The sequence below is a fragment of the Scyliorhinus canicula genome, chromosome 14, assembly GCF_902713615.1.
Source record: "Scyliorhinus canicula chromosome 14, sScyCan1.1, whole genome shotgun sequence".
In the NCBI taxonomy this organism is placed as follows: Eukaryota; Metazoa; Chordata; class Chondrichthyes; order Carcharhiniformes; family Scyliorhinidae; genus Scyliorhinus; species Scyliorhinus canicula.
Window position 1 is genome coordinate 97,582,495 of NC_052159.1, and position 24,666 is coordinate 97,607,160.

Consider the following 24,666-nt stretch of genomic DNA (forward strand, 5'->3'; position numbering starts at 1 on the left):
TTTAGTGCTGAAGGAGGCCATTCCACACCACCAGGTCTGCACCGATCGTCTGAAAGAGCATCCTACTCAGGCCCCTGCCCGATCTCCGCAACCTCACTTGATCTGCACATGTTTGGACACTAAGGGGCAATTTTAGCATGGCCAATCCACCTAACTTGCACAACTTTGGACTGTGGGAGGAAACCGGAGCGCCTGGAGAAAACCCACGCAGACACAGGTAGAATGCGGAAATTCCACACAGACGGCCACCCAAGATCAGAATTGAACCTGGGTCCCAGGCACTGTGAGGCAGCAGTGCTAACCACTGTGCCGCCGTGCCACCCGCACCCTGACAAATAGCACAAAAGGAAGTCCTTTGACGACATCGAATTATGTCTTTGTAATTTTGTCTCAATTGTTTATTAAACAAAGATAATGCGTATATATATATTTTTTACTTATAGTTTGCAGCACATGATTAGTAACAGCCTAAGTTAAGTATGTTTAATCATTGGTTGGGAATTTCTGGCCCTCACGTCCAGCAGTACCTGCCGGTTCCCACCGCGGGGGGAGAAGGGGCAGGCTGGAAAATTTTGGCCATTATTTTAAATTTGGGCAAGTCACTTAAATTTGTGGTTATTGCCCATTTTAAAACATTATCGCTCTGATACTATAAATCCTACATTAATGAGAAAGAATAGGGAAGGAAACACCAATAGATCATGTGGCACAGGTACTGACAACTCCTTAATCCTCTCTCCAATGCAGGGAGTTAATGACCTCACAAGGTTAGCAAAAGTGAAACGACTACAAGCTGGCTTTGATGTACATTTTGGACAGTGCTTACATTTACCTTAAAACGCGTTAACTAATACAAGGGTATCAACCTATGTATGAAATGTTCTTCAGTGACACCTAAAGTGGATGCACCATTGCTGCAATTCATGCATGTTTATTGAGACGTCACTACTTTGATGGAAATTATATAAGCGAAGAGATTTTTAAATACTTGTCAAATTAAACAGCCCTGTGACTGACAATAACCAACATTCTTTCTCGTGCAGGCAAACATTCCACAGAATTCTAAGGAGGGTCTAACCACAGGAACAGGGACAGCAAGTGGTAGAGGCAAGATCATTTGAGAACTCGGTTAATTTTGTAGGAGGTGAAGATGTAGGAGGGTTTATACACCCACAGAGGTTTGTGCTGACTCAATGCTAATAGGCAACAATCAGAATTGGACTCTATTATTTTTTAAGCTCATATTCGGAGGTCACCCTTTTATCAGACTAACAGTAAGAAACAGCATATATCAAGAGACTCAATACATTTTCATTCTTCTTGTCTTCAAAGAAGCTGGGAACAACTAGGCATCCTTGTAATACCCATTTAAGGGATAGCAGCATACCATCACTAGAAGGGAAGTGTGTCATGTGATCCAGTCTCAGTTTCATGTTGGCCTGTGAGCAAAATACAGCACACACAGCTCTGCTGCTGATGTCAGCAAACTTCTATCTTTGTAAAACTATTTCATGAGCCTAGTCTCAATAAATAAACCCATAATGTGTTTACCTAATCCCTTGTGAGTGATTGGTATTTTTATATTATTATTAAAACATGACATGGTGTTTACCTGTGGTCAACCAGCATGGCAGCAAGATTAGGTACATGGGGGAGACAGTGGCGTAGTAATAAGATCACTAGACTGGTAATCCAGATACCCTGGTAAATCCTCTGGGGACATGAGTTCAAATCCCACCACAGCAGGTGATGGAATTTAATTTCAATATCATGAATTGTTATGAAAACACATCTGTTTCACTAACTTCCTTTAGGAAAAGAAATCTGGTCTTACCCAGTCTGGCCCTACATGTCACTCCAGACCCACGCAATATGCTTTGTTCTAAATTGCTGTTTGAAAATGGCCGATCAAACCACTCTGATCAAGTGAAACTAGGGATGGGTAACAAATGCCCATTTGGAAGGTTGCAGATATATTTGCAGTGATTTTCCAGCGCAAAGCGCCCGGCGCAAATCCCGCTCTGTCAAGAGAATTCCAAGAGAGGTCTGAAGCAGTGTTTTTAACCAGGCTCCAAACAGTTCACCATGGGCGGGATTCTCTGAGCCCGCGTCGGTTGGGAGAATCCCCGTTCACGCCGTCGTAAAACTCTCTGGGTTTTACGACGGCGTCAACACTTAGCCCCTGGATTGGAGAATCCCGCCCCATGTTCCTAGGCTCTCCCCGCAGACGTAATGAGTGAGGGCATGAACCTGATTATCACTGAGTTAAATATTCAGTTGGCTTAACGCCGAATCTTCTGGGGATGTGCAGCGCTTCTACCCACCACGTCACGTGGCGCCAGCGGGAATTACCACCGGTCTCCACAACGGGAGACCAGACGTGATGACCATGCTGGGGCATTCAGAGGCCATTGTAGCCCCTGAGTGGTCGAGGTAAAAACAGGGCAGTATCCCAGGCAACTTAGCAGTGCCGGCAAGGGGCCTAGCCTAAAGGGATGAGGGCCTGAAGGAGGAAAGGCCCATAGGGAAGCCCATTGTGGATGCCCCATGCCAGTGATCCTACAGGGGATGTATTGATGTGCCGTTAAAACTGGTCCAGGCTGAACAGCGCCATGGCGAGTTCTGCCAGGCACAGGTGTTCTTTCTCGGGCCTCGGGAGCATCGGGTGCAACATTTTTAAATGAGCCTAATGGTTCACTTAAACATGTAAATCTGGATTTTGCCTCGTGAGATCTCATTTCTCTCATGAGGTTTTCCGAGCAGTGCAAATCTCGCAAGATTTAAAGGCCTTGTTGCATCACCGGGTCGAGCGCGATGTGGCTGTTCCATCATGCCCTTAGTCATTCTGGGGGAGAATTGCACCCTTTGCCAAAATGTCCACTAAATTTTCAGTTTGAATTGGGCTGCAGCTGACCTACTATCCGAATTCAGAATATTTAAATAACGGGCACAGCTAGGGTTTCTTGATTCAGGTGTGCCTGAACCAGACAAGTTCCGTACAAATTCCCGTAGCAATTGGGAATGAACCTCTGCCTAGGCTGAACAGGTCAGGATTAACAGAGGAGCTGATGGATCCCCAAAAGATGGACGATAGCAGAAGAACAGTTAAGAATCTGGTTAAATTTCCATATTCATCAATTAGTGTTCATATCACTTCGACAACAGCCTACAGAATCCATAGACCATTTCCTCAGCAGATGTATAGAAAAGTGTATGGACTATGATTTTTTTTAGACACCGAACTAGCAGACAGAATTGTTGAGTTTGTGATTGTAAGGATCAACGCCCGCTGTGGAGGTTGGATGTGGGGCTTTTGGCAGAGGAGGAAGTGTGCGGTCGGATCCGTAGGGGTATCAAGGGGTATCTGGAAACCAATGACAACGGGGAGGTGCAGGTTGGGATGGTTTGGGAAGCGCTAAAGACAGTAGTTAGAGGGGAGCTGATCTCTATTCAGGCGCACAGGGAGAGGGGGGAGAGCGTCGAGAGGGAGATGGTCAGGGTGGATAGGAGATATGCAGACACCCCGGAGGAGGGGCTTCTGAGGAAGCGGCGCAGTCTCCAAGCGGAGTTTGACATTTTAACCACCCATAAGGCGGAGGTGCAGTGGAGGAGGGCACAGGGGGCGGTGTATGAGTACGGGGAGAAGGCAAGCCGGATGTTGGCTCACCAGCTCCGGAAGCGGGAGTCAGCTAGAGAAATTGGGGGAGCCATGGATGTGGGTGGGAACATAGTGCGGGTTGGAAAGGACATCAATGGGGTGTTCAGATCATTTTATGAGGGGCTGTACCGGGCGGTACCCCCCGGGGAAGCACGCGGGATGGACCACTTTTTGGATAAGCTGGAGTTCCCAAGAGTAGGGGACGAGCAGGTGGAGGGTTTGGGGGCCCCAATTGAGCTGGAGGAGTTGGTGGAGGCGCTGGGAAGCATGCAGACAGGGAAAATATAAGAAATTTTCAGATTTGCTGGGCCCGCTGCTGGTGAGGACCCTGAATGAGGCCAGGGAGGGGGGGACTTTACCCCCGACCATGTCCAGGGCAATTATCTCTTTGCTCCTGAAGCGGGATAAGGACCCCCTTCAGTGTGGGTCTTTTAGGCCGATCTCGCTCCTTAATGTAGATGTCAAGTTGTTGGCAAAGGTGCTGTCCAGGAGGGTGGAGGATGTGGTCCAGACGGTGATTCATGAGGACCAAACAGGGTTTGTAAAGGGGAGACAAATGAATGCCAACGTGCGGAGGCTCCTGAATGTCATGATGATGGCGCCGGTGGTTGGGGAGTCAGAAATAGTGCCGTCCATGGATGCGGAGAAAGCTTTTGATAGGGTGGAGTGGAGTTACCTGTGGGAGGTGTTCCGGAGGTTTGGGTTTGGTGAGGGGTTCATTAGCTGGGTGAGGTTACTGTACAGCTCCCCGGTGGCGAGTGTGGTGATGAATGGGAGGAGGTCGGAGGACTTTCGGCTTTCCAGAGGGACGAGGCAGGGGTGCCCTTGTCTCCCCTGCTCTTCGCGTTAGCAATTGAGCCCCTGGCGCTGAGGGGCTCGGAGGGTTGGAGGGGGATTGTGCGGAGGGGGGGGGGGGGGGGAGGGGGGGGGGGGGGGGGGGAGCACCGGTTGTCGCTGTATGCAGATGATCTGCTGCTGAATGTCGCGGACCCGGCTGAGGGAATGCTGAGGAGACTTGAGGAGTTTGGGGACTTTTCGGGATATAAGCTAAATGTGGGGAAAAGCGAGCTGTTTGTCCTGCACCCGGGGGGTCAGGAGAGGGAGATAGGGGAACTCCCGTTGAGGAGGGCTGAGAGGAGCTTTAGGTATCTTGGGGTCCACGTGGCTAGGACCTGAGGGGCTATGCCTAGGCTTAACTTTTCGAGGCTGGTGGGGCAAATGGAGGAGGAGTTCAGGAGGTGGGATGCGCTGTCGCTCTCGTTGGTGGGCAGGGTCCAGTCGGTTAAAATGACGGTGCTCCCGAGGTTTTTGTTTCTTTTCCAGTGCCTCCCATGTTGATCCCGAAGGCTTTTTTTAGAAGGGTGAATAAGTCGATTCTGGAGTTTGTGTGGGCGCGGAAGGCCCCGAGAGTAAGGAGGGTATTTTTGGAGCGAAGAAGGGAGGTAGGGGGCCTGGCGCTGCTCAACCTGTGTGGATATTATTGGGCGGCGAACGTGGCGATGATTCACAGGTGGGTGACGGAAGGGGAGGGTGACGCATGGAAGAGGCTGGAGGTGGCATCCTGTGCGGGTACGAGTCTGGAGGCCTTGGTGACGGCCCCACTTCCACTCCCCCCGGCAAAGTACTCCATGAGTCCGGTGGTGGTTGCGTCCCTCAAAATCTGGGGACAGTGGAGGCGGCATAGGGGGGTAGTGAAGGCCTCAGTTTGGGCCCCGATACGGGGCAATCACCGTTTTGCGCCAGGGAGAACGGGTGGGGGATTTGGGAGTTGGCACAGGGCAGGCATCAGACAGTTTGGGGACCTCTTCTTGGATGGGAAGTTCGCGACTCTGGAGGAGCTGGTGGGGAAGTGGAACCTCCCCCCTGGGAACGCTTTTAGGTATCTGCAGGTCAGGGACTTTGTTAAGAGGCAGGTGGAGGAGTTTCCGCGGCTGCCGCCAAGGGGGGTGCAGGACAGGGTGCTTTCGGGGTCGTTGGTCGGGGAAGGGAAGATCCCGGCTATCTACCAGCTGATGCAGGAGGAGAAGGAGGCCTCAGTAGATGAGCTCAAAGCGAAATGGGAGGAAGAGCTAGGGGAAGATTGAGGATGGGATGTGGTCGGACGCCCTGGAGAGGGTGAATTCTTCCTCCTCTTGCGCACGGCTCAGCCTAATTCAGCTGAAGGTGCTGTACAGGGCCCACATGACGGGAGCAAGGATAAGCCAGTTTTTCGGAGGGGAAGACAGGTGCGGGAGGTGTTCGGGAGGCCCGGCAAACCACACCCATATGTTTTGGGCATGTCCAGCTCTGGAGTGGTTTTGGAAGGGGGTGGCGGGGATTTTGTCGGAAGTGGTTGGGTCTAGGGTCAGGCCGGGCTGGGGGCTCGCGATCTTTGGGGTAGCTTCGGAGCCGGGTGTGCAGGAGGCGAGAGAGGCCGGCATTCTGGCCTTTGCGTCTCTAGTAGCCTGGCGCAGGATTCTGTTACAGTGGAGGGATACGCGGCCCCCGAGTTCGGAGACCTGGGTCAACGACATGGCTGGGTTCCTCAAGTTGGAGAGGATGAAATTTGCCCTGAGGGGGTCGGTACAGGGGTTCTTTCGGCGGTGGCAGCCCTTTCTCGATTTCCTGGCGAAGGGGTAGAGAGTGGTTGGTCTCGGCAGCAACCCGGGGGGGGGGGGGGGGGGGTTGGGGATGGTTGGGGGGGTGTTTTTGCGGCGGTGGGTTTGTTAGGTTATTTTCTTCTTTCTTGTATTGCTATTTGTTATTATTTATTTTTTAGTTCTTTTCTTGTTTTGTTTTGGCGTGGAAACACGCCTTGTTCGTTTTAAATTGCGGGGAGAAAATTTGTTATTGTTATTAAAAAACATGAATAAAAATTACTTTAAAAAAAAGTTTGTGATTGTATCCACTCCCATGGAAACATTCCAGCAAGTAATGTTAAACAAGAAAATATACAGCATCATCAAACTATTCAAGGATAATTGTAAGTGGGAAACGATACTCTGTCTCTCTCTCCCTCTTGTCTCTCTCTCTCTGGCTCTCTTTCTCTCTCTGTCTCTCTCTAGGTCTCTCTTTCTCTGCCTCTCTCTGCCTCTCTCTCTCTCTCTCTCTCTGCCTTCTCTCTCTCTCTCTGCCTCTCTCTCTCTCTGCCTCTCTTTCTCTGCCTCTCTCTCTGTCTCTCTCGGTCTCTCTCATTGTCTCTCTCTCTCTCTCTCTCCCTCTATCTCTCTCTGTCCCTCTGTCTCCCTCTCTCACTCTCTCCGTGTCTATCTCTCTATATCTCTCTATCTATCAATCTCTCTATCTCTCACTCTCTCTCTCTCTCTGTCCACGATTGATCCAAGATGGCACCAGAGCGTGGCGACTCTCTGCGAGCTCTCCCCACAGATCCCCTTCCTGCATCATGTATGTAACGATCTGTATGGGCTGCATGCAGAACAATACTTTTCACTCTATCTCAGTATACGTGACAATAAATCTAAATCTAAATGGTCCACAATTAATTGGTAGACCATTTCAGGTTATGTGTGGGATGTGGAACATTGTTTACACTACTTCTTCTCCTCATTTTCCTTCATCTAACAGTCTAGCTGAACTAATGATTAGCTTGGTGAAATCCGGAATTCTCAAATTTAGACAGATCAAGCAAGATCGACACATTGCTATAACAATGGGTGAGTACACTGTCTAGGATGATGCAGTGATATAATGGTAATATAATTGAACTGACAATCCAGAGGCTCAGGCTGATGCTCTCAGCAGCTCGTGGAAGTTGCATTCAATAAATAAATCTGGAATTAAAAGCTAGCCTCAGTAATGTTGACCATGAAATATCATCCAATGTTGTCAAAACTTAGCATCCATGAGGTGCTGCGTGTCATCAGCAGCAGCAGAACTGTATTCAACCACAATTTGTTATCTCATAGCCCACCATATTCCTCACTTCACCAGTACCATCAAGCCAGGGATCAACCCTGGTTCAATGCAGAGTGCAGGTGGGCATGCCAGAAGCAGCACCAAGCATATCTAAACATGAGGTGTCAACCTGGTGAAGCTATGACAGAGCACTACTTGCAAGCCAAACAAAGAAAACAGACAAAGCTAAGCAATTCCACAATCAATGGATCAGTTCACAGTTCTGCAGTCCCACCACATCAAGCAATTAATAGAGGTGGATAATTAAACAAATAACTAGAGGAGAAGGCTCCAGAAATATCCCCAGCATCAAAGATCGGGGTGGCCAGCACATCACTACAAAAGTCAAAGCTGAAGCATTTGTCACCATCTTCACCCAATAATGCCGAGTAGTTAATCCACCTCAGCCTCCTCCTCCGGTCCCCAGCATCAGTTGTCAGTTTCAGTCAATTCAATTCATTCCACATGGTGTGAAGAAAGAGCCTACAGATACTGGAAAGCAAAGCTTATGGGCCCTAACAATATTCCAGCTTTCACACTGTGGTAGTCACCACTGATGTATTATACTGTATATATGTGTTTTACGGTAAGGCCCCTGTATTACAGGTACGGTGGTAGATCCCTGTCTGCTGGCTCCGCCCAGTTGGCAAAGTATAAATGTGTGTGCTCTCCATACAGCTGCCATTTCGTCAGCTGCTGTCGGAGGCCACACATCTCTGTGTAATAAAGCCTCGATTACATTCTACTCTTGTGTCATCGTAATTGATAGTGCATCAATTTGTTACACAGAGATTTTTCAGAGATGCACCTCCGCATCAAGCCAGATCGACTGCAGCTGCATCCTCAAGCAGACAACGCCAAAAAAGACTTTGAACATTGGCCAGCCTGTTTTGAAGCATACATCGGGTCTACGCCAGACCAAATCCCAGAAGCACAGAAGCTCCAGATTCTGTACACGCGGCTGAGCGCCAACGTTTTTCCCCTACGTCCAGGACGGGCAGACCTACGCAGAAGCCATAACGCTACTGAAGGAGAATTACGCTCATCGGATCAACAAAATCTACGCCAGGTATCTCCTATCCACACGGCACCAACTTCCCGGTGAGTCTGTGGAAGATGAGTGGCGTGCCCTGCTCACCCGAGTGACAGACTGTGACTGCCAGGCCGTTTCAGTCACTGAACATTCGAATCTGCTGATGAGAGACGGGCATAGGTTCTGACTACATCTGCCAGCGCCTCTTAGAAGGTGCCATGCTTGACCTCGCGGCGACCAACAAACTAGCGGTCTCACTTAGGGTCACCTCACGCAACGTACAGGCCTATGCCCCCGACTGCGCGCGCACCCCCCTGTGCATCGTGGACCCCGCCGACGGCCACCCCATCATGGACCACATCAGCGACCGCCCACAGCCAACCCCAGGCCTGCGCGCGGCAGCCAACCAACCCCGGGGGACCCAAAAGCTACTTCTGCGGACAGTCAAAACACCCCCGGCAGTGCTGCCCAGCGCTGCAAGGCCTGTGGCAAGAAGGGACATTTCACTGCAGTGTGCAAGGCCCGCTCAATTGCCGCTATTGTCCCGGCACCCACCACGTGTGGCCAGTGGGCGCCGCCATCTTCCCCTCCTCGGACCACGTGCGGCCCGTGGGCGCCGCCATCTTGCTCTACTCACAACACGTGCGGCCCGTGGGCGCCGCCATCCTGCCTGCCTCAAAACCATTGGAAGCCGCCATCTTGCCTGCCCCAGGGCACGTGCTGTCCGCGGGCGCCGCCATCTTGCCTGCTCCAGGACACGTGCGGCCCGTGGGCGCCGCCATCTTACCCGCCTCAGGACCCCTGCCCGTCGGGCACCTCATCAGGCCACTCATCGCCTGCAACCGCCGACGCCAGCCGCGTCTCGCCTCGGTCACGATTGATCAGTCTCGACTGCACAACCTCGCGACCGCTTCGACAAAGGTGAAGATTGACGGGCACGAGATACCCTGCCTCCTGTACTCCGGGAGCACTGAGAGCTTCATCCACCCTGATACGGTAAGGCGCTGCTTTCTCGCGGTACACCCCGCTAACTACAGAATCTCCCTGGGCTCCGGATCTCACTCCGTGGCCACCCTCACCGTCCAGGGCGTAGAGTTCAGCGGCTTCCGCCTCTACGTCCTCCCCAACCTCTGCTCTGCCCTGCTACTCGGCCTGGACTTCCAGTGCAACCTCCAGAGCCTAACCCTGAAATTTGGCGGGCCCATACCACCCCTTTCTGTTTGCGGCCTCGCGACCCTTAAGGTTGACCCGCCGTCCCTTTTTGAAAACCTAACCCCAATTGCAAACCCGTCGCCACCAGGAGCAGACGGTACAGCGCCCAGGACAGGACCTTCATCAGGTCTGAGGCCCAGCGACTGCTGTGGGAAGGTATTATCGAGGCCAGCAACAGCCCCTGGAGAGCCCAAGTGGTAGTGGTGAAAGCCGGGGATAAAAACAGGATGGTCGTTGACTACAGTCAGACCATCAATCGGTACATGCAGCTCGACGCGTACACCCTCCCGCGCATATCTGATATGGTCAATCAGATTGCACAATACCGGGTCTTCTCGACAGTGGACCTGAAATCTGCCTACCACCAGCTCCCCATCAGTAAGGCGGACCACACATACACTGCATTTGAAGCAGACGGCCGCCTTTACCATTTCATTAGGGTTCCCTTCGGCGTCACCAACGGGGTCTCGGTCTTCCAAAGGGAGATGGACCGAATGGTTGACCGGTACAGACTGCAGGCCACTTTCCCGTACCTGGACAACGCCACCATCTGCTGCCACGACCAGCAGGACCACGACATTAACCTTTCAGAATTTCTCCATACCGCCACTCTCCTCAACCTCACTTACAACAAGGAGATGTGTGTATTCAGCACAAACCGATTAGCCGTCCTCGGCTATGTGGTTTCTAGGGCCTGACCCCGATCGCATGCACCCCTCATGGAACTCCCCCTCCCCCCACTGCCCAAGGCCCTCAAACAATTCCTGGGGTTCTTTTCGTATTACGCCCAGTGGGTCCAAAACTATGCGCACAAGGCCCGCCCACTCATTCAATCCACCGTTTTCCCACTGACGGCCGAGGCTCATCAGGCCTTCGACCATATCATGGCCGACATCGCCAAGGCCATGATGCACACGGTTGACGAGACGTTCCCCTTCCAAGTCGAGAGCGATGCATCAGACGTCGCTCTGGACGCCACCCTCAGCAGGCAGGCAGGACCGTGGCATTCTTTTCCCGCACCCGCCATGCCTCCGAAATTCGGCTCTCCTCCGTCAAAAAGGAGGCCCAAGCTATCGTTGAAGCTGTGCAACATTGGAGGCATTACCTGGCCGGCAGGAGATTCACTCTCCTCACTGACCAACGGTCGGTTGCCTTCATGTCAAACACACAGCGGGGCAAGATCAAAGACGATAAAATCTTGAGGTGGAGATCGAGCTCTCCATCTACAATTACAAGATTTTGTATCGCCCCGGTAAGCTCAACGAGCCCCCCGATGCCCTATCCCAAGGTACATATGCCAGCACACAAATGGACCGACTCCGGACCCTGCACGACAATCTCTGTCACCCAGTAGTCACCCATTTTTACCACTTCATTAAGGCCCACAATCTGTCCTACTCCATCAAGGAAGTCAGGGCTTTCACCAGAGACTCCCAGGTCTACCGGCCAGACCGTGCGCGCCTGGTGAAGGCCTCCCGCCCCTTTGAACGCCTCGGCGTGGACTTCAAAGGGCCCCTCCCCTCCACCGACCGAAACACATACTTCCTCAGTGTGGTCGATGAATATTCACGATTCCCCTTTGTCGTCCCATGCCCTGATATGACATCTACCACCATCATCAAAGCCATCAACGCCACCTTCGCTCTGTTCGGTTTCCCCACCTACGTCCACAGCGACCAGGGATCCTCATTTATGAGCAATGAGCTGCGCCAGTTCCTGCTCAATAGGGTCATTGCCTCGAGCAGGACGACCAGCTACAACCCCAGGAGCAACAGGCAGGTGAAGCAGGAGAATGGGACGGTCTGGAGGGCCATCCAGCTGGCCCTACGGTCCAGAGATCTCCTGGCCTCCTGCTGGCAGGAGGTCTTCCCCGACGCACTTCTATCCATTTGGTCGCTCCTGTGCACCGCGACTAATGAAACCCCCCATGAACGTCTCTTTGCCTTCCCCAGGAAGTCCACCTCCGGGGTTTCACTCCCAACGTGGCTGGCAGCTCCAGGACCCTTCTCCTCCGTAAACATGTGCGACTCCACAAGGTGGACCCGTTGGTTGAGAGGGTAAAGCTACTCCACGCCAACCTGCAGTACGCTTACGTAGCGTACCCCAACGGACCTGGCACCAGCTGGTTCCCCACACACACCCCCCTCTGCTCCAGCGCCACCCTCCCTTCCCCCAACGTACCTCACCACAGCCCTGGTCAAGGACAATCCATCCTCCCCTTGCTCCCACCCGGGGATGAAGAGGATTTCAACACGCTCCCAGAGTCACTGAAGACCAAGCTGACGCCGGAGTCGCCACCAGCACTGCGGTGCTCTCGACGACAGATCAAGGCACCGGACCACCTAATTTTGTAACATTCTCTGTGATTTTTAAAAGTAATTTGTATGTATATAGTTCTCCACCACCCCCGCTGGACTCATTTTCAACAGGGGGTGAATATGGTAGTCACCACTGATGTATTATACTGTATATATGGGTTTTACGGTAAGGCCCCTGTACTACAGGTACGGTGGTAGATCCCTGCCTGCTGGCTCCGTCCAGTAGGCGGAGTATAAATGTGTGTGCTCTCTATACAGCAGCGATTTCGTCAGCTGCTGTCGGAGGCCACACATCTCTGTGTAACAAAGCCTCAATTACATTCTACTCTCGTCTCGTCGTAATTGATAGTTGTGGCGCTAACAATTGCACACAAAGACTCGATTCGGTACAAGAGAGGCTTTATTACAGTGAGATGCTATTCCTTCGGCTGCAGCTGTAGAATGGCATTTCAGGGAAACTCATGAATATTTATACTGCTCCCTGTGGGTGGAGCTAGCCAGCAGGGGCTTACCGGAAAACCTGTAATACAGGTACTGTCATACATCCCCTAATGCCAGCACACACCTATATACAGTGGTAGATCATCACAATAGTGCATCAATCTGAAGACTTGTACTCCACAACTAGTCATTACCCTAGCCAACCTGCTCCAGTAAGGCTCCACCTGGCCATATTTAAAAGTTGCCCAGACAACCACCATACCAAGAGAGTGGATCTACACATGGCTGCCATGAGAGAGCAAGTACTGGACCAGGGTTCAGCGATGCTTCACTGGACACACTCTGCAAACTGTGGAGCTTGGAGGGAATTTCCTTTTCCAAGGGATGGGAGCAGGAGTCACCCGAATCTCGGGTGGAAGAGAATTTGGGACACGGCAGGGGCGGGATTGACGCCGGCCCCGGGCGATTCTCCGACCCGGCGGGGGGTCGGAGAATCCCACCCCAGATTTTTAAGTACAACATCAACAACCTGTTTACTTATAACAAGAGTAAAAGATGAACATATAATGGAAATAATGGAACAAAGATCTATCAGACGACCTACTCCCAAAGCCCTGTCCCACCCTCCACCCAGACACACATAAGACAGACACACAGTAACAACGTTAGATGTTAATCGCAGAACAAGAGTCAATGTTGCCTGAAAGCAAAACATAAGATTAATTTACAGACTGGCCTTGCGGGAGGGAGGGGTTGAGGAAAATATCAAAATGGAGGACAGAGTTCAAGTTGTTGAACTTAATGTTAAATCCAGAAAGCTGTGAAGTGCCAAACTATAATTATGAATTGTTTTTATATTATTATAATTGTAAATTACCATCAGTACCTGGCAACATCGGGACAATGCTATGAGCTGAGCGGTCATTACTGTGAGGGAAATCATATTATCTCCAGTTGTGTAAATAGCAGGGGAAGAGATAAGGAATCGTCTTTGACCTTGCAGTCTTGCATAGCTCAGGAGATTGTAAGACCAAAATAAAGAGAAATATGAAAAACTTGGTGATCGAGACGGCTGTTTACTGAATCTATGCCTGAGGCCCAGATGTGTGACTAAACAATTGGGATACTATGAAAATAATAATAATAATCTTTATTGTCATAAGTAGGCTTACATTAACACTGCAATGAAGTTACTGTGAAAAGCCCGTAGTTGACATATTCCCGTGCCTGTTCGGGTACACGGAGGGGGCATTCAGAATGTCCAATTCACTTAACAGCACATCTTTCGGGACTTGTGGGAGGAAACCGGAACACCCGGAGGAAACCCACGCAGACATGGCAGAATGTGCAGACTCTGCACAGACAGAGACCCAAGCCGGGAATTGAACCTGGGACCCTGGCACTGTGAAGCAACAGTGCTAAATCACTGTGCTACCTTTCCCCAAATAGGTTGAGGCTTAAGGAGGGAATCCCACAGCTTTAGGCCTTAGGCAACAGAAGCAAAGCCACCAATGTCGGAGTGGCAAAAAGGACAACATCAAAGCTTGGGGACTGCAGTCAGATGAAGAAAGATGGGGACCAGTCATCCGCTGATGCAGGCCTACAATCAACACCGTTAATGACCAGCCGCATAGCTGAGTGTAAGTTTCAGTCAAATCATAAAGGGATTTTTGCTAGGATTTTGTTACTTTAATAAACTAACAAATTTGGGGTTAAGCCAAAACCTCTTTGTTACATTTAATTTTTTCTTGTAATACTGGGTGCAAGAAAGCCTGTCAGGAGAATGGAATTGGAACCCTTTACACAATTCCAGGACATCACTGCAGGAGTTGCTCAGGGTAATTTCCTAGGCCCAACCATCTTCAGCTGCTTCATCAATTACCTTTCTTCCATCATAATGTCAGAAGCATGAATGTCCCCTGAAGATTGCACAATGTTCGGTACCATTCGTGTATCCTCAGATACTGAAGTAGCCTGTGTGCATATGCAACAAGACCTGGACAACATTCAGGCTTTGGCTGATGTGTGGCAAGCAACATTTGTGTCACACAAGTGCCAGGTTTTGACCATCTCCAACAAGAGAGAATGTACTAATTGATTTCTCATCTACATTCAATGACATTGGCATCACTGAATCCCCCACCACCAATATTTTGGGAGCGACCATTGACCATAAACTGAACTGGACTAGACATAAATACTGTGGCTACTCAGAGGCTGGGAATTCTGCGGTGAGTAACGCACCTCCTGACTCCCCAGAAAGTCGATAAAACACAAGTCAGGTGTGTAATGGAATAATTTCTACTTGCCTGGATGTGTGCAGCTCCAACAGCACTCAATAAACTTGGCACCAACCAGGACAAAACAGCCTGCTTGATTGGCATTCCATCCTCAACCTTAAACATTTAATCCTTCCACCACCAACACACAGTGGCAGCAGCGAGTACCATCTGCATGATGCATTGCAGCAACTCATCAATCCTCCCCGCGAGCACCTTTCATACCAGAGACCTTTACCTCCTAAAAGGACAAGGGCAGCATTGGACCACCACCACCTGCAAGTTCCCCTCCTAGCCACACACCATCCAGACAAGGAAACTTTTCCTTCACTGTCACTTGGTCCAAATCCTGGAACTCCCTCCCGAACAGCATTTTGGGTGCACCTACACCACATGGACTGCAACAGTTCCAAAAGACAGCTCACCACCACCTTCTCAAGGGCAATTAGAAATGGGCAATAAATGCTGGCCGAGCCAACAATGCCCACATGCCATGAAAAATCAATTAATAAAAGCCCGTTACATCTCATTCAACAAGACATAACTTTTTCAAAAGATTTTCTAGTGAAACTAATAACATAAAAAAATGGATCTTCATGTGAATTCCGATAATTAGAAAAAATTCTATATGAGAAGAATTCACTAGCTCACCATTTGGAAAAGTGGACAACCTTTAGTTATCCATGCTGTACCCAGATGTTGCTCTCCATTTCACAGAATGATGGCAGCAAATGGTGACAGTATCATCACCATTACAACCTCAAAATCCAGGTCAATGTTATATGAGTTCAATGTCGCAAAAGTTTCAATGATCTGATAAGGTCTAGAAAGATGAGTGGCGAGCACCATACAGGTGACAAACCTCAACTCCTTATACATGAGCTGAGCAGACAGAGTGCCCCTAGTTCACCTTTCCATTCTCAGCACAAGTAGCCTGTTGTATCACTGAGTAAGATAATCCACCCTTGTATACATGAAGGTCAATTGAGAAGGGGGCATCACTGAGCAGTGTAATCTCATGTGAATGTCATCCTGCAATAGGTGAGGAAGGTCAGGCTGGTCATACATCATTCCCCCTCATCCCGCAGGAAGTACAACTCTTGGGAAATGTTTTGATGGGTGAAAGAGTGGAGGACCTACACAATCGGACTCCAATGGAGGGAATGGTGTTCGTCAGAGCAAGGGTGCTATCAGACGAAGGGCAATGGTGAGATGGAAGATGGTGGAGAGTGGCGTTATTTGATAACTCTAACCTTAGGTAAAGGACTTGGAAACTTCTCTTCAATGTGCGCTGTGGCTTTTTAACTGCTGCTGTCTATTGAGTATGTTGTGATGATGTCCCTGTGTGGTAACTAAAGTGCCCAACACCACCTGTTTCCCACAGGACCATTAGCAGGTGTAGAGCAGAATGACTGCACAGACATTTTGGCCTCCTCAGTAAGGCGAGACTTCACAGAGCCTGCAGCGTCAAATCATTCCTCAGCACCATTCATCAGTGAGGACACAGTCACCTCAGGTTGAATCAAAATTAGAATGGGGAACACAGGGTGAGCAGCACATCATGAGTGAACAGGAGAAGGTGATGTGGAGTCAGCTACAGGCAGTCCCTTTCGGAGGAGAGAGGAGAGCCACACTTCGCTAGGTGAAGATGCTGTGCCTCATGTTTCACACATAAGTAGAGTCTTTCTGGAGCATCAAGGGCAGATGACCTCTCAAACGGAGATCCCTGCAGCATTGTGGAGCCACAGGCAGGAGAAGTCCATGCAGTGCATGTGCACCATTATGACACAAAGATTTAAGCGCATGAACTCCTTCATTAAGAGAGTGGCCAACCACTTGTATAGTCATATGCAGCACCACTCTCCTACACAGAAAGAATAGCATTGATTTCTCTCTGTCACTGGTGGAGCAGAGTTGCTCAGAGTAATGCCAGCTCCATCCCAGCTGGTGGCTTGTCCAGAATTTGTGGGGTGCTATGTCAACACTGAGGCAGCTAATGGGATTGATGAGGGGGTCACTCCTCAAAGGGGGCACTGGCATCAACCCTAACCTCCTTGGTTCCTCTGACTTTGATCATTCCTGTCATAAGGCCTACGATAGAGGCGGCCCCTGAAATGACACAAGTGCAGCAGCCTATGGAGGTGCCCCCACGGGGACCTCCAAGAACTGATGTAAACCACAGGTATCCCAGCCAGATGCAGAGACAGTGGAGCAGACTGTCTTCATCTCACCTTCAACCACAGGGATGCATCCTGTAGAGTGGACATGAAAGCAAGGCACCACACCTGGATCACCTGGGTAAAGCTTTCTCAATTTGTTTGCTTATTTATGTTTCCTGTAATAATAATAATTGCTTAAGTTCTTAATAAGACTTGCATGTTATTAACGCTTGATGTCAAAATGAAATGGAAGTTAAGCAGCAGTGATGATCCTCGGGATAGGGGAAGTGGTTTGTTTCTGCAGCGGTTCCATGGTCTGTGATGTGGGACAATGATAACGTTAGAGTCCCCATTCTCAATATCGTTGGGTGCCTGCTCCTCTTGATCCAACTTCGGACCCCTTTGCATTGTCACATTGGGTAGCACATGGCCAATGAGCGCAATGGGATTCACTCTGACTGGTTCATTTTGGAGGACAGCATCCAACCGATTAAGACTATGGAAGCACATCTACAAAATGCTGATGACCCATTCAATGCAGATTTGTATGAGGAGATGGATATGGCTGTAATGCCTCTCTGTACCCATGCCTGGATAGAAGCCATGCCCTCAGGGGATATCTCTTATTGCCCAGTAGCCACCCACAGAGTTTGGATGTTGGCCTGAAGCGATTTTGCACCCAGGATTCTCACAGGATAAAGGAATCATGGCAGCTGCCCAGGAACCCAGCACAGGCCTGCAAGAATTGCTTCCTGTGGTCACAGGAACTATTCCTGTGAACTATTCAATGAATGGAAGCCCCTTCTTTTCAGCAATCTGGTTGGTTTGTCTGTTGGTGCCTTGATGACGATGGAGTGCCATTGAGGACACGACCTGAGGGAACCCATCAATAGTGGCAAACACCAAACCTCTGTATTTGTGGTAGTAAATCTGAAAATGGATGTAGACTCCGCCCTCCGGAGCACAAATTCAATGTCATGCTTGATCCTACCTGGAACTGGAATCCAATATGATTTTGGGCTAGATATAGGGATATAGAAAAAAGAAACATATTGGAGTTACAGATACAGTAGGGAAAGAAAGAAATAGAGATTGGAAGACAAGAGCAGTAAAATGTTTCAGGTACAAAGAGATGGAAGAAACAAAGAAACAGATTAGTGCCAATAAAATTCAGAGAGATGGAAGACAATATTAAGAGACAGAGTAAAAGGTTATTTGATAGCGATAAAGGAAAACAGATTGGAGACAGAGAGGAGTTTAGGAATCAGAAATTGGAAAGCAAAATATACAAATATGTGGAGTAGAGACCAAAATGGGGGAGTCAGAGGCAGAAAGATAAAGATCGGAAGGGGAGATAGGATGCTCAAAGAGAAAGAAAACATATTATGACAAAGAAATAGGGATCCATTGGATAGCAGAGAACGAGATTGCAGCAAAAGATAGAAATCAAGTTCAGTCAGATAGGGGGCATATAAAACAATCAAGGAAAACATGATGGAAAATTTAGGGAACACACAAAAAAATTGAGGAAATAGGGATAGGGATACATCAGGGGAACAAGGACAGAGAATCAGGTAAAATAACACAAATAATCCTTGAACACTCAAAGATCCTTTTAAAGCACCTTCCAAAACCGTGACCCTTCCAAAACCGTGATCCAGAGGATCCAAACAGTGCAGAAGGAGGCCCTATTCCCATCGCCCCACCTAACCTGCACATCTTTTTGGACAGTAAGGGGCAATTTATCATGGCCAATCCACCTAACCTGCACATCCTTTGGACTGTGGGAGGAAACAGGAGCATGGGGAGGAAACCCACACACACACGGGAAAAATGTGCAAACTCCACACAGTCGCCAAAGGCTGGAATCGAACGCGGGTCCCTGACGCTAACGACTGTGCTGCCCATTTCCCCTGAAAATTCCCCATCAAGTCACAAACCATCCGGACTTGGAAATATATCACTGTTCCTTTGCTGTTGTTGGATCAAAATCCTGAAACTCCCATCCCTAACAGCACCGTGGGTGGAACTACAGATGGACTTCAACGGCTAAAGAAGTCAGCTCACCACCATCTTCTCAAGGCAATTAATGCTGGCCTTGCCTACGTTGCCCATGTTCCAAGAACAATGAAAAAAAAAATCAGATCACGGGCAGAAATGAAAAAAGTGACAATAGAAAGAAAGACATGAGGCTCAAGGCACATTCATACAGCAAAAAAAGCAAATACATCACAAATAAAGCCACAACTTTAAATGTGGATGAACTGAGATTACAGTGACAAAAGAAATCAAGTTAGCAGAGGATTGAAAGTCATAGTAGATCACCGATCTAATCCATATCAAATTGCTTTTTTGCCTAATAACCTTACTTCATCTGAACCCGGTGCTCTTGTATTGATTCACCTCTAACACCATGGGCAGACTGACTGGTACTTTCCAAATTAAGACAAATACTGGACTAGGCTGAGCAAAGTGATTTATTTACATCATTTATCTCAATGATTATCAAAAGATTAATATTTATAAATGATTATTGTATAAATTGTGGCTGTTAAACATCTCTCTCAGTGGGCTGGATTCTCCACTGTCGGGATTCTCCGTTGTCCCAGCAGCCCAGGGATTTCCCGACGTGGGGCTGCCACAATGGGAAACCCCATTTGGCAAAGATTGCTGGGAGATTAGAGGACTGGGAAATCTTTTGGGGGCAACAGAAAGCTACTAAAAAAGCTATAAAGAAGAGTAAGATAGAGTATGAGAGTAAACTTGCTCAGAATATAAAAACAGACAGTAAAAGCTTTTACAAATATATAGAACAAAAAAGAGTGGCTAAGGTAAATATTGGTCCTTTAGAGGATGAGAAGGGAGTTTTAATAATTGGAGATGAGGAAATGGCTGAGGAACTGAACAGGTTTTTTGGGTCGGTCTTCACAGTGGAAGACACAAATAACATACCAACGACTGATAAAAATGAGGCTATGACAGGTGAGGACCTTGAGAGGATTGTTATCACTAAGGAGGTAGTGATGGGCAAGCTAATGGGGCTAAAGGTAGACAAGTCTCCTGGCCCTGATGGAATGCATCCCAAAGTGCTAAAAGAGATGGCTAGGGAAATTGCAGATGCACTAATGATGATTTACCAAAATTCACTAGACTCTGGGGTGGTCCCGGTGGATTGGAAATTAGCAAACGTGACACCACTGTTTAAAAAAGGAGGTAGGCAGAGAGCGGGAAATTATAGGCCAGTGAGCTTAACTTCGGTAGTAGGGAAGATGCTGGAATCTATCATCAAGGAAGAAATAGCGAGGCATCTGGATAGAAATTGTCCCATTGGGCAGACGCAGCATGGGTTCATAAAGGGCAGGTCGTGTCTAAATAATTTAGTGGAATTTTTTGAGGACATTACCAGTGCAGTAGATAACGGGGAGCCAATGGATGTGGTATATCTGGATTTCCAGAAAGCCTTTGACAAGGTGCCACACAAAAGGTTGCTGCATAAGATAAAGATGCATGGCATTTTGGGTAAAGTAGTAGCATGGATAGAGGATTGGTTAATTAATAGAAAGCAAAGAATGGGGATTAATGGGTGTTTCTCTGGTTGCAAATCAGTAGCTAGTGGTGTCCCTCAGGGATCCGTGTTGGGCCCACAATTGTTCACAATTTACATAGATGATTTGGAGTTGGGGACCAAGGGCAATGTGTCCAAGTTTGCAGATGACACTAAGACGAGTGGTAAAGCGAAACGTGCAGAGGATACTGGAAGTCTGCAGAGGGATTTGGATAGGTTAAGTGAATGGGCTAGGGTCTGACAGATGGAATACAATGTTGACAAATGTGAGGTTAACCATTTTGGTAGGAATAACAGCAAACGGGATTATTATTTAAACGATAAAATATTAAAGCATGCCGCTGTGCAGAGAGACCTGGGTGTGCTAGTGCATGAGTCACAGAAAGTTGGTTTACAGGTGCAAAAGGTGATTAAGAAGGCAAATGGAATTTTGTCCTTCATTGCTAGAGGGATGGAGTTTAAGACTAGGGAGGTATGTTGCAATTGTATACGGTGTTAGTGAGGCCACACCTGGAGTATTGTGTTCAGTTTTGGTCTCCTTACTTGAGAAAGGACGTACTGGCACTGGAGGGTGTGCAGAGGAGATTCACTAGGTTAATCCCAGAGCTGAAGGGGTTGGATTATGAGGAGAGGTTGAGTAGACTGGGACTGAACTCGTTGGAATTTAGAAGGATGAGGGGGAATCTTATAGAAACATTTTAAATTATGAAGGGAATAGATAGGATAGATGCGGGCAGGTTGTTTCCACTGGCGGGTGAAAGCAGAACTAGGGAACATAGCCTCAAAATAAGGGGAAGTAGATTTAGGACTGAGTTTAGGAGGAACTTCTTCACCCAAAGGGTTGTGAATCTATGGAATTCCTTGCCCAGTGAAGCAGTTGAGGCTCCTTCATTAAATGTTTTTAAGGTAAAGATAGATAGGTTTTTGAAGAATAAAGGGATTAAGGGTTATGGTGTTCGGGCCGGAAAGTGGAGCTGAGTCCACAAAAGATCAGCTATGATCTCATTGAATGGCGGAGCAGGCTCGAGGGGCCAGATGGCCTACTCCTGCTCCTAGTTCTTATGTTCTTATGTTCTTATTTACCGGCTGGCGGGATGGAGAATCTCGGGGGCGCGCCACACCAGAAGGTACCTCCCCCTACGTCGGAGGCCGAAGTGGAGGAGCCGGACCCGGCGCAAAAACGAAGCAGGAGACCCATGAGTCACGAGGACCATGGGAGCTCCTCGGACTTTGCGGGGGAGGGGTGTAATGACTGAGGCCAGGCCTTTGAGATTGGCCAATTAGAATATGAGTTCCCTGATTAGTGACCCTTTCTGTGTATATAACAGGGAGTGTCAGACCCATGGGCAGACAACTCCGAACCCGGCTGTGTTCTGCTGTCTACACTCCCGGTGTAGACAGCAGACTGAATGGTCATGGTTGTTCAGCTGTTGGGTTTGTAAATAAAATAATTCTGGTGACGGGACTTCTGCCTCCATGGAGTTATTACAATTACCAAGCTATGGCAGTATTTAAAAGCTCCGCCTCCAGACAACTTGCACTACTGGGCCAGCTCTACCCATAATGTAAAGGTGGTCATCTTAAATTTCTATGCGAATAGATTCATCAGGAACACAATCACACTTCTGTCCAACTATAAAACAAATGCATTTTGTTTGCTGGAGGAAATGTCATCATTATTTTTTCTAGCACCAGGGAAAAGGCTGGATTCTCAGTTTACGGTTACGTAAAATAAATACATGTGTCCAGATGGACTCCTACCACCAGCCGTGTGGCCCCTGTGAACAGAAAATGTATCCATTTGATTAATATACAGCAGGGCCCTGACTAGAAAACCTGGATTTTGCAGGACAGTGCGCAACACTTCAGTAAGAGCAATGGTACATTTATTTTGCATCTACCCACTATACTAATATGGAAGGGAGCAGGCAGTTGACAGGTTACTATTACAGATAAACAGGTTGGGCCCTGGGATATCCAGTAAGTACAACCCTAACAACCTGGTTAAGAAGCTCCATGAACTGAATGGACGAGAGGTAACCAAGAAACTCGTGTCTCCACATGAAACCTGTTAAATGTACCACTGGCAAGCTCAAACAAAAAATCTGACATACCCTCCAAAGCCATAGTTATGTGTTGCCTCTTCAAAATTTGTAGACGAGTAATCTTGCAACGGAAGGATGAGGAGTGCTCTTTAAAATTCATTCATGGCTTGTGAGAATTTCTAGGTAGGCCAGCATTTATTGCCTATCTTGGGTAAAAATATTCGTTTTGCGGGCTCATTTGAGATTTTCAAGAGGGTTCCCTTATGATTTTTGGTTTTCCTCGAAGATAAAGCCTTCATTAAAGGATACTAAAGAAACCAAAGGTACAATGCTGGATAGGCTGCAAGAAAAAAATAACAGTTAAACCATTTTACTTAATTCAGATTCTCCCAGATTCCCAGTGACTCCAGTTTTGCTGCTGCTCCTTGATGTCACCCTCGGTCAAATCCAGCCTTGATGTTAAAGACAATCACCATTACTTTACCTTAGCTCTAAGATCTTAACTTGGGCCTAAGGATATGTGGGAAGTGGTGAGGGGAATGACTGAAGATGACTTGCAGGTAAAAAGACTCGTGTCAACTATTCTTCCTGAAGGCATTTATTTAGTCCTTACTTTGGCCTCTGCATTTACACTGCTATCGTAATAAGCACAATGCACTCATCTCATGAACATCATACCCTTCTTTAACATTTCACCAACTCAACTACCATGTACCCAGCAGCTCATTGCCTGTTGTCTTAATGTAGCATTCCTAAAAAAATTTTTACAATTTATTTTTTTAATTTAGAGTACCCACTTCGTTTTTTCCAATTAAGGGGTAATTTAGCGTGGCCAATTCACCTACCCTGCACATCTTTGGGTTGTGGGGGCGAAACCCATGCAAACACTGGGAGAATGTGCAAACTCCACACAGACAGTGAGCCAGAGCCGGGATCGAACCTGGGACCTCAGCGCCGTGAGGCAGCAATGCTAACCACTGCGCCACCGTGCTGCCCAGTGGCATTCCTAAAATGAACTATTGGGGATGTATTGAAATAACATGTACATTTTATTAACTTACTAATGTTCTTTGTTTATATTTCTAGCTTTCCCTTTGTTCTTCTGTTGATAATTTTGAGTGAACCCCTAACAATCTTTCATTCTTTATCCTTTCAAAACCATTCATAATTTTGCAAATGTGTATTGATCCCCTGTTAGTTTTCTCTATTCCAATGAAGAAAATTTAATTTCTAACCTGTATTTATTATTATAACCTCTCATTTCTTCTATTGTCCTTGTGAACCTTTGCTGCATCCTTTTCATGGATTCAGTGTCCAATCTACAATGAACTGCTCACAACTGATTGCAAAACATCAGTTATGGCTTAACGAATGCAAATCGGACCCTGGTATAGAGACTGCCTTGATTTTTTAAAATTCCAATAGTTTACAATCACCAATATTTACAGAATCAGCTAAAAGGACAAAAATCCTATGGGGCAGGATTCTGTGATCCTGAGGCTAAGTTTTGATGCCGTCGGAAACGCCGTCAACACGGCCTCAGGATCAGCAATTCTGGCCCATACAGGGGGCCAGCACAGCACTGGAGCGGTTCACGCTGCTCCAGCTGTTGATCCCGGCGTCAACTAGGTACCGCGGGATCCACGCATGCGCAGTGGCTTCCTTCAACGTGCCGGCCTCGACGCAACATGGTGCAAAACTACAGGGGCCGGCTCGGAAGAAAAGAGAGCCCCAGTCTGAGGGACCGGCCCGCCGATTGGTGGGCTCCGATCGCGGGCCAGGCCACATCGGAAAACCCCACCTCCGGGGTCAGAACCCCCCTGCCCTGCCACAGGCCGCCCCCGACCCTTCCACGTCGAGTTCCCGCCGACTGAGAGCAGGTGTGAACGTTGCCGGCGGGACTCGGCTTTTTTACGACGGCCGCGTAGAGCAGCCCCCGTCCGGCGCCGTGCCAACCACGCCGACGCCAATGGCGCTCTGTGGAGAATGGCGTGCCGGCGCGGGGCGGCATGGTGCGATTCGCGCCGGTCGCAGGGATTCTCCGGCCCGGCCCCAGGCTGAG

At 48.5% G+C, this 24,666-nt stretch overlaps 1 protein-coding gene across 1 annotated transcript in view; it reads right to left on the reverse strand.

Annotated features, from left to right (window-relative positions):
* LOC119977507 (progesterone receptor-like) overlaps positions 1 to 24,666 on the reverse strand; it is a 411,675-nt gene that overhangs the window by 345,760 nt on the left and 41,249 nt on the right. The window lies entirely within an intron of this gene.